The following is a 10,384-nucleotide window of genomic DNA, read 5'->3' as shown; positions in this document are numbered from 1 at the left end:
TCTGAAAATAGAGGCCATCATTCAGAAATGCATCCTCGAAAAAAACTATCCCACAATTACTGTTTACCCTTTTAACAAAAGTGGTACTCAACATGGTACCGCATGGGGTTTGAATAGGCTTGGTGTTTAAAAAAAAACCAATCTAACACAATTACTGCTCAAATGTCATTCAGGTTTAGACTCAGGGTTTTTGTTGTGCTGTGGTCTAACAGAAAGAGGTGTTTTGTCCTTATTGCAAGTTGTAAAGCCAATGATTAATTTATAAAAGCATGAGATATAGAAGGGCAATTTCTGGTGGGTGTTTGTGAGCTCTCTGTTTCAAGGTATGTCAGGTATGTCAGCCTTATTTAAAGCTACATTAGGCAAGATTTTTATGTAAAAATAGCTGTCTTATCCGCTCTGAATCACAAAGTGGGGCTGCAGCAGAGAAGAGCGTCCCATCCCGGCTAATTGAGACCCTGTAGGTTCGCCTTATTTGCCCCAGTAAAATTCTGGTGTAGGAAGTGAGGAATCAAACCTGGAGAGCGAAATACAAACTGCCCTGAACAGCAGCAAGCGAGCACAGCGTCCAGAGAAAGATGGACTCATCCATGTTAGATCTTTTCCCTCTCTATCTTTTGCCTTTGGTATAAAGCGATGGCAGATTGGCCAGGTTGGTAAACATGAGCGTTCTGTGTGCCTTTTACTTTACCTTATATAATTTGTGGATATTGAAGTTTAAATCTTTCAAACAGTTACTTCTCGCTGCCATTTGGAGCTGCCATCGTACAAAGTTGCCTAGTGTATAAACTCTTTGACTCAAATATAATAAGAGTTTTGTTCCAAAGCAAGATGTCCACCACTGATATCCAACAACACCTACTCTTACAGAATGATTGATGATACGAAACTAAGAATTATGGTACTTTTTAAAAGGATCGTGGGTAACTTGAGGCCTTTTGTTTACAGACTGGATCCTTTATTTTTTTGGATAGTGAATCATGAACCTTTTTCTTTATTTTGCAATAACTGGTAGAATAGTAACTTCAACACTCTAAAGTGTAGCACTGTTAATAAATGGCAGATTGATTTGGTGGATCCACAAAATGTTTGAGTTTTCATACCAACATGAGTTTCATTCGGTTAAGAAAAAAATCAATCAAATCAATTCCATTTCACCATTTTTCCCCAATTAATTTGTTGGACAGCAGTTTCAGATTTTGCATCTTGATGACATTTAGATTGTTCTAAACCATGTAAATAACATTAATTTTTAAGTTAACTGGCATACACCTTTAATTTTAATGTAGCTGTCCACAAATTGGCTTTTGGTGAGCCAGTAGGCATATACTGTAAAACTATATTGTAAGAAAGAGTGGTTGAGTCTTCAATGGAGTTGAAGTTGTCATGATTCATCATTCCTCTCAAAGAAATCTTGAAAGGTCATTGTTCCTGTCCCTTGGAATTTGGACCTTACAAAGTTTTGGTTAAAGAAAAGTCTCAAAGATTTTCCTTTAAGATTCAATTTACTATGAAAGCGTACGTCACATCTCAAATTCAGAAAGCAGCATTTTAGAAAGCCTGTCTGCATTGTGTGGTTTCTCACGCCATTAGACCGCTGCTGAGATAAGAGAGGAGGAGAGTGGGTTATTTTAAGTGCTTCCTGGACATTAGGGCAGACAAATCTCAAAAGTCTCCTCTTCACCAGCAGACATTTTTAGGGTGTCTAGTCCTCTTTCTGCGTACTGAAAATAGGGCATTTTGATGCTCATTATCATTTTATATAAAAAAATGACGTCTCCAGGGATCCATGTATGGATGATTGTGTTGCATAACAGCATTGTGCAGACTTGTGTTGACTGCTGAAATGGAGACACTGACATAAGAATAAATTACATATGTTTTGAATTTGTTGAATACTTTGTGAAATGCTGGTGAGACTGTGTATTGTGTGTGTGTGTGTGTGTGTGTGTGTGTGTGTGTGTGTGTGTGTGTGCGTGTTTAAAAAAATAAGAATAAAAAAAGTTGGCCATTTGACACACCTGCAGGAAAAATGGTTATTGTAACAGTGAAAGGAATGCATACATGTACATGCAGTTTTCTCGGGGGTTCATTGTATCATAGTCATGAATGCTTGGAGGCTGCGGACAGCAATACATACTGTGAGGGAAGAAGATCTGACTATGTATTTGAATATAAATTGTGTTTGCATGGTCCACTGGCACTGTAGATTTTTGCAAACTCAGTTTTGCGTGTGTGTGTAACATGAGGCATACATGTGTGTGAGGGCAAGCTGTTTTTTTAACACTGCTTTTAGTTATTTTATCCTCTTGTTTTTTCATGAGCATGTGCTTCATTAAAAAAAACAAAAAAACAGTGGCAATTAAAAGTCAAAGAGATCTAAGAACCAATCATCTTGGAAAATAACACTATATGATATGTCTTGTCATTCACACAGCAGATTTGTGAAGGTGCATCCGAGATTAAAAAAATAAATAAAAATCTTCTCCAGTTCTGCCCACACAACATAATCTTAGCTCTCAGCAATTACAAAAAAAAAAATATATATAATCCTCAATCTTTCCAAAGAGTAAGTACATCTGTCTGGGCAGAATGTAGTTAACTTCATTCCTTCCTAATCATCTGCAGCAGCCACAGTTGAGTTCAGCAGATATTAAGAGATGTTCAGGCTCAGAAGAACAGTGGACTAGATGAGTTTGCTGTGTTCCAGGCAGCGGCAGAGAAACCCCCTCCAGTCCTCTGTCCTCCCCTTAGCTGAACTCCCACTCCCCTCTCCTCCCGTTAGCTGTGGGCATCTCGTGGTATCATGAGGCCGCGCATTAGTACACACAGCCACAGATTGTAGCATTGGCGGAGGCTATTGTTTTCACTGTTTATTCTCGGGCTTTTCCTCACACGTTGACACATAACCCCAGCCTCCGATTGGCTTTTAGAACCGAGGTTGCCTTCCTAGCCTATCACAGCGCTGCCTGCTAATCCCAGAATAGACGGCAGTCAGTAGACAGTAGTCAATGATGGCAGCGGGACTGGGAGGATCAGCTGTGAACTGCTGAGCGCTTCCTTCTCCAACCTCTCCTGAGGCCAAGTCCAGACTGGCTTGTATCCCATATGCGGTGTCATTGGGGGGAGGAGAGGAGAGGAGAGGCCCGGCTCGCAGACAAACAAATCTCAAAACTGATGGCCACTTAGATACTTGGTTTCCTCATATAACATTGATCATAGCCAGGAGGCAGCACTTATCTGTCCCTGAAAAGCTATCTGTGCCGTGCTGTACACTATGCAGAGGAATAGGAGGGTCAAGACTGCCGCGCTTCAATTTGAATGAGCACTAGCCAAATAGTATTTACCACCGGATTAAATATTACACACGTATTCACATCAGCAAGCTAGACGGATGTATTATGAAGGCTGTAGAGTTCAAGGACTATTTTTTCAATCACACAGTGTGACTTAGCGATGCAGATAATAAACATTATCTGTAGAAAGCAGATATGTCTTGTTAATACACCTACGGCCAGTGGAAGAGGAGGGGGAATTACTCCTTGCTTGACTGCAGAGAGAGAAAGAGAGAAAAACAGCGGACAAGAGAATGAACATAGCACACAAATTCTCCCCTTGTAAGATCTGTATGCAAAGCCTGTAAACAAAACAATGCTAATGCAGAAGAACAGATGAGGAAAGGAAATGGACTATAGGTCAGATTTTTTTTTGTCTAGATGGCTTGACTTTCTTCCTGAATGAGTAATAAGACTCTCCAAGAGAGTCTCCATAGCCTTGTAACATTGCTTGTGTAGTCAAAATATTCACATTGATTGGTCTAATTTAACGCTTAAGTGCTCCTCACCGCCTGTCTCTCACTATATCTCTCTTGCTCTCTCTCAAACATTCAAACAAATGTAGTTTGGCGAAAACAAATATTTGACATTTATGCCGTCCTCTGATCCAGTTGGCTTTTACTTTTTATAGATGACATTTACTATTTGTGTCTTTTTTGGTGTGCATATAGAACATGAGATGTCAAAGCCAATGAACCATTGTTTAACTCAAAGAGACTCTATTGGGAGATTTTATGAGCCTGGCTGTGTATGAGAACTAGGGTCTAAAAGATCCAATGTCTTGTGGGTCATCGGTCTCGAATGTAATCAACCCTGAATGTTACGAGGTGAATCCGTAACACAATGATAGTTTCTGGATCATCTGCCGACTTCAAGAACACAATCTAAAACTCAACCTAAAAGAAATATGAATAAATCTCAATATCACCGGTTATGGTTTGAAAAACCTGCATAGGAATGTATTGTTGGACCCTGTGAAATCATTAATATTTACCAAATCAGACCTTGATATGTAATAAACATAATTCTGGATGCTTTCATTTTGTTATCCTTTGTCAGTCTTTGACAATTGTGAAGTGGCGTAGATATGGGGGTGTAAAACTATTTCAAAAGTGTTGGGAGTTCACAAGAGCACAGTAGACTCCATCATTAGGAAAACTACTCGGACTCTTCCTAGAGCTGGTCGTCCGACCAAACTGAGCAAGAAAAAGCCGCATGACAGCAGCCTGGAGTTTGTAAAAAAAAAAAAAAGGCATGTGAACGACAGAGCATGAGGCGAAAGATTAAGAGATCTGATGAAATGAAAATTGCGCTCTTTAGGTGTAACGCAACATGCTGTGTCTGAAGGAAATCAGGCTCAGCTCGTCACCCGTCTATCAGCATCTCTACTGTGAAGCATGGAGGTGGCAGCATTATGCTGAGGGGGAGGCTTTTCAGCGGCAGAGACCGGGAGACTTGTGCGATTCGAGGGAACAATGAATGGAGACAAATGCAGGCAAATTCTTGAGGGAAAACCTGCTTCAGAGAGCCAAAGACCTTAGACTGAGGCGGCGATCCAACAGGGCCGTGACAGTAAGCATACAACTAAATCAACACTGGAATGACTTCAGAGACGCTCCCCATCCAACTTGACCGAGCTTGAGCTAATCTGCAAGGAAGAGTGAGAGAAAATCACTAAATCCATGTGTGCCAAGCTGATGTATCCAAAAAGATGCAAAATTGCTGCCAAAGGTGCTTCTGTGCAAAGACTCGGGGTTCAATGCAGGGTTAGACTGATCTGTCAGTTTGCATATATATTGGGATGAGACCGGCCTTCAAATGAATATCTGATATTATATCTGATATATATACAGTATATATATCTGATATCAGAAAGTCATGTGGTCCACAGCCGATATGATGGAGGGTCCCAGCTGATGGCAGCTACATAAAAACAGTCTATAAAACATGCAATAAAATTTTATTTTCTTCTTTATTGTCTTTCTTCTTTCTTCACCCATTTATTCTTTGCATTTTATTTATTCATTTAATTGTTTATTTAATTCATGTTTTTTGTAAATTATTTCTTCATTTAAAGCTGTGAACGCAGAGTTCAAAAGGTGCAAGGAGTTTTACATCATTCTCGTTGCTATGATGCTATCTAATTAGCATTGGCTAGCTAACCTGAAGCTAACCTGAAAGTGAAGATGGACAAGAGAAAGTTTGCGATTGCTGTGCTTGCTCTTGAAGCAGAGGATGAGGAGTGATTTGTAGATGCAGGATACATCTAAAGTATGATACTGTAGGCTGCTTCCCTTTTTTAATTTTTCTGATGGTGACGTAATGGGCGTAAACGGCTAACCCTGAAAGATTTTCATTAGTATGGGTTTCAGTGGAGAGTTTTAGTGTCACATGATAGTGTAAATGCTAAGAGTTTGAGCTTAAGAGTTTAAGCTAAGTTTAAGAGACTTTTCCACCCTGACAAGAATATAATTCCAGGGGAAACACTAAATACTTCCGTACTACGTCATATTTTTTTGGTATGACGATAGAAAAATTTAAAGATATTGAATATTGGCGATTCCAGCTTCAGTGCAAAATTACCTATTGATATTGGTATCAGCCTTCAAAAGCCCATCTCCGTCGAACCCTAGTGGAATACTTTTTAAATGAGATGTTTCTGTATTTCATTACCTCCGCCAAGTCCGTCTGTTAGCAGGATATCTCAAAAAGTTGGCCACGGATTTGCACAAAACTCGGTATGAAGGTTGGTTATGGGCCAAGGAACAACTGATTAACTTTTCATGTCGATTGGCCAAAAGGGGGTGTGGTGGTGGGCGTGGCATATCACCAAAAGGTGCAAAACTTCTGAACAGATTCACGTAACACTACAAAATCTTGATTACATGCTTGTCACAGGGCAAGGAACAACTGTTTAACTTTTTACGTGGATTGGCCAAAAGGGGGCGCAGCCTATCACCAAAAGGTGCGTAACTTTACTACATTTTATTTATGTCTCTGGGTGAAGCCTTGCAGGGTGTTGTCAGACATGGCGGAGGTCTGCGCTCTACTGAGCACATTTTCTAGTTTTCAATATATTTGGATTTTGCAGGTGCATTTTCTGAAGGCGCTGTAATCTCATCTATGAGGTTGGAAAGGCATTGTCATATCAACTGAAGCTTCTCTGTCACTGACTTTCAGTAAGACCTTGTCACCTTGGCGTAAAACCTGTACAGTATGCTTCAAGCTACGGTACATATCTTCTCTCAATATGAAGTTTCACTAGGAGATTATCTAATAATAGATTATCAGTAGTAATATTCTGTTTTGTGCATTTTATGTCAATTATCAAGGTTAATGGGTTTTAGAGGTTACTAGGTTACAAACTGATTATCATTTGTTTTCAAACTGTGTTCTTTATTCAGTCAAGTACAAATAACTTTGCCAGAAGCCATCCTAAAGCCCGGCCAATCTACACGGCCTCTCTCTCTCTCCCTCTTGCTCTCACTTACTTGCTCTCATACGCACCATGTCTGAGATGTCACCGTCTTGAATAAAGGGCAGGTCCTGACTGAATCATGTGTGAATTTATGAAAAACGTGTGAAACGTGTTAATGGACAGTAAGGGGGATGTCAAGCCGACCTGATTATGCAACTCTGAGCGCTGTAGGTGCTGTCCAAGGTGTTCGTGAGTTCATACCATGGGGAGGGGGGGGGGGGGGGATGACAGCTGGGAGCCTGTCAGGTCAGGTCAACCAACTGGGCATAAACGCTCTCCTTTAATGCTGTCAGTGCTGTAATGTTATTCGTAAGATTATTTTAGCCTGTAATTAACATACTGGGTCAGAATTAATGGAAACATAGGAAACGTTTAGAAAATATGACTCGTGAGTTATGTGGAAGCAACAGTATGATATGACAGAATTAAAAAGTGATTTGTAAAATGTGTATTATATTGCAGTAATACCCAAGGGGGCAGTATTTACTACCCATAACTATAGTTTTCTTCAAACTAGTAGCCTATACATGCATATAAACAAAAGAAATATTGTGAAATAGCCTACACTCCAGAAGGGATGCCATAGTTATCCTTTATCTAATTTTCCAAAAAGGTTATTCAAATTTTCTTCAAAAACAACCTCAACTCAAAATCCTTTTTACAAACATGCTGGTCATGGCAGCTATGAATACTGTTGACACGGATAATTATGTATGCGTGCATGGACAATTAACAGTCATCCATGTTATATACTTTTGTTTGTTAGTGTATGTTGGGGTGGGGAGGTGGGAGTAGGTGGGGGGTGCCTATGTGTTCTGTTTTTGGTGTTTTTCTGTATGCTTATATATTGGAAAAAGCCCAAAATAAAATATTCAAAATTAAAAAAAGGTGCTGGTCACATTCCAGTCCTTCAAATGTCACCTACAGTACAGTGTTTGGGGAGGAGGCACTGGCCTAGTGCTCCCATGTGGTTTACTCTGGTAAAAGATGAACATGTTGAAACGGCTCAGCTCTTGACCGTGCTGGCCAACCCACAACAACACACTCTACTCCACAGCGGGCAGCAGCCTTACCCACACCCTCTTTGACTCTCATACATCACTGCACTTCATGTAAATAAGAGCGGACTGGCAGGGCCGTCCTGGTGTCTCAGTGGTCTAAGGCCCATACCATGTAAATGCGATGTAATGGGTTCGAATCCGACCCAGGACCTTTGTTGCATGTAATCCCCCTCTCTCTCCCAGTCTTTCCTGTCTCTCTAAATGTTTAACTATCTAATAAAGGCAAAAATGCCCCCCCCAAAAAATCTACTAAGAGCTGAGTTGCACCGAGACGAGCAGACAGTGGCCACAATACAGCCGTGTTGCAACACTGAGCACATCTGGAGCCAGGCTCTGGCTTGTTCGCTTGATCTATAATATCCAAGGCTTTCCTTTTCCTTTCCTCCTTACAAAATACAAGCATGAAGGATAAACCAATTTTGCTCTGAACGAGATGAATAGTGCATTGATCTAAAAGCCTTTTGGATACCCCAAGTATAGAGATGGGAAAAGCTTCCAGCATGCCAATTCTGTGTACATGCTGAAGAGGATCAAAGCTCTGGAAGAAAATAAATCTTCTTTTGTGTCATTCTGTGCATAACAAAGTAGATCTTAGCTAGCTTGAGTGCTGCATGTTTCCAATGCTGAGTGATTGAAGTATACAGCCCAGTGTCCTTCCCCAGATGGCAGTTATGAAAGCCGGTGAAGCCTCTGGCTACTGGCAGTCACAGGTGTGACAGAGGCGGCCTGAGCTATACTACACACCATCATGCCCAAACCTATTACTGCTGATGGGATGCATGTATGCATTCACATATACACAGAAGGGCAAAAATACATCAAAATGTAAAATATAAAATTTAAGTAATACTAATTTAAGTACATTTAGTTTGTCTTTTCATAAAAAATACATCTTTGAAATGGTGACATCCAAACACTCAAGAGCAAACAAATTCATTCCTGTTGTCTAAGGCTAAGTTAGAAAACGTTGTAATAAAACTAAAATGGTGAAAGACTGGAAGGAAACCAAGTAACACTTCAAGTGTCTTAGTGCCCATGCAGTGTGTTTGTATGGGATATACTGTTTCAAGATTTAAAGTGTTTTCTAGGTGTGATTCTCTAAATGCCGGGTAAGACTGGGCATGTGGAATGTAAATGGAAAGTCATGGGATAGGCTAGAAAGTAGCTATGCCTTGAACAGGACATCCTGAACAATCTGGCCTTTGAGGCTAATTGGTTCATTTCCATACTTATCCTCCTGTGCTGTCCTAGCCACGAACTTACCATTCTGATTTTCTTTTTATTGAATTGCAATAATTTGATTTCAGAAAAGTCTAATCTCTGACATTAAGAAAATATTTTAGATATTTAAAAATGTAAAAAATATTGTCCTCAAATGTATGTATTGTTCCAAACTAGATGCTTTTTTCAAAATTTGCACAAAATTAAGAAGCTTACATGTACAAACTCTTCCCCTTCTACTCTAAGACATTGCTCCATTTCCAGCACTTGCCCAACTCATTTCCTTGTTCATCACTTATGTTCAGTAGGATCTTGATCAAATATCATTTTGATGACTGGTAATCAATAAGCTGGCCTCACTGCAGGTAGCAGGGCAAAACTGTAAAGGTCTGATTGTAGACGCTGCCCGAATATTAAGGTTTCATCGTTTCTTTTTTTAGCACAGTCCTAGCGTTATTTCAGGTTTTACATAACTTTCACATTCAACAAAGTAATAAACACACACTCACGTTCAGCACTGAGCCATGCAGTAAAGCCATATGGGACTTCAGTTCTCATTAGCCCAAGAGAGCGTGAAAAGAGTAAGCTAAAAGGCATGGGAGATAGCCATCACCCAACCTGGCAGTGGCTGTCTAAAATATTGTAGTCTACATGCATCGACACTACAGGCCTTTTATATCTTGGCCGACTCCTGCCTCTACATAACACTTATACATAATTTGATTCATTTAATTTACCTTTATACTCGGGGACACATTGAGGGCAGGTGGCTTCTTTTACGGGAGTGCCAAGTGTAGAACGTGAAAATACAAACGTACTGTACATGAAAAGAACAAAAACAAAACAAAAACACAATAATGAATGATACATTTAAACACAAAGCAATTTAAATTAGTGGCCAAGGCTTCAAATTGTGCAGACTAATTAAAAAAGTCAGTGCATTAATTAAAAACATTCACAGTTTAGGCTAATTATCACAATATAGACTATCAAAAAACAATGTCTATTGCAGCTTCTCTGAAAGATATGAGAAACCAACAAACACCCTTGGCTTATCCAAAGATTGTAGGGATTGTGTTGAATTCTTGATTTATTTATTTAGATTTCTATTGATGAAATTCCACATTACATAATCTACACTTCTAATACTGTCAGACTTAGCACAAAGACCTCGTGGTTTTTACTGTGAGAGAGACTTATACCTATAGAGGGAACTAAATTCAGACAGTGTCAAGGTGCTCAACAGGTGTATTTCTTGCAGATTGCTCAAGTTTATTAGTCGTTTGGAT

This window comes from Centroberyx gerrardi, chromosome 1 (assembly GCF_048128805.1).
Source record: "Centroberyx gerrardi isolate f3 chromosome 1, fCenGer3.hap1.cur.20231027, whole genome shotgun sequence".
NCBI classification, from domain to species: Eukaryota; Metazoa; Chordata; class Actinopteri; order Beryciformes; family Berycidae; genus Centroberyx; species Centroberyx gerrardi.
Note: the sequence above shows the minus strand (reverse complement) of the source record.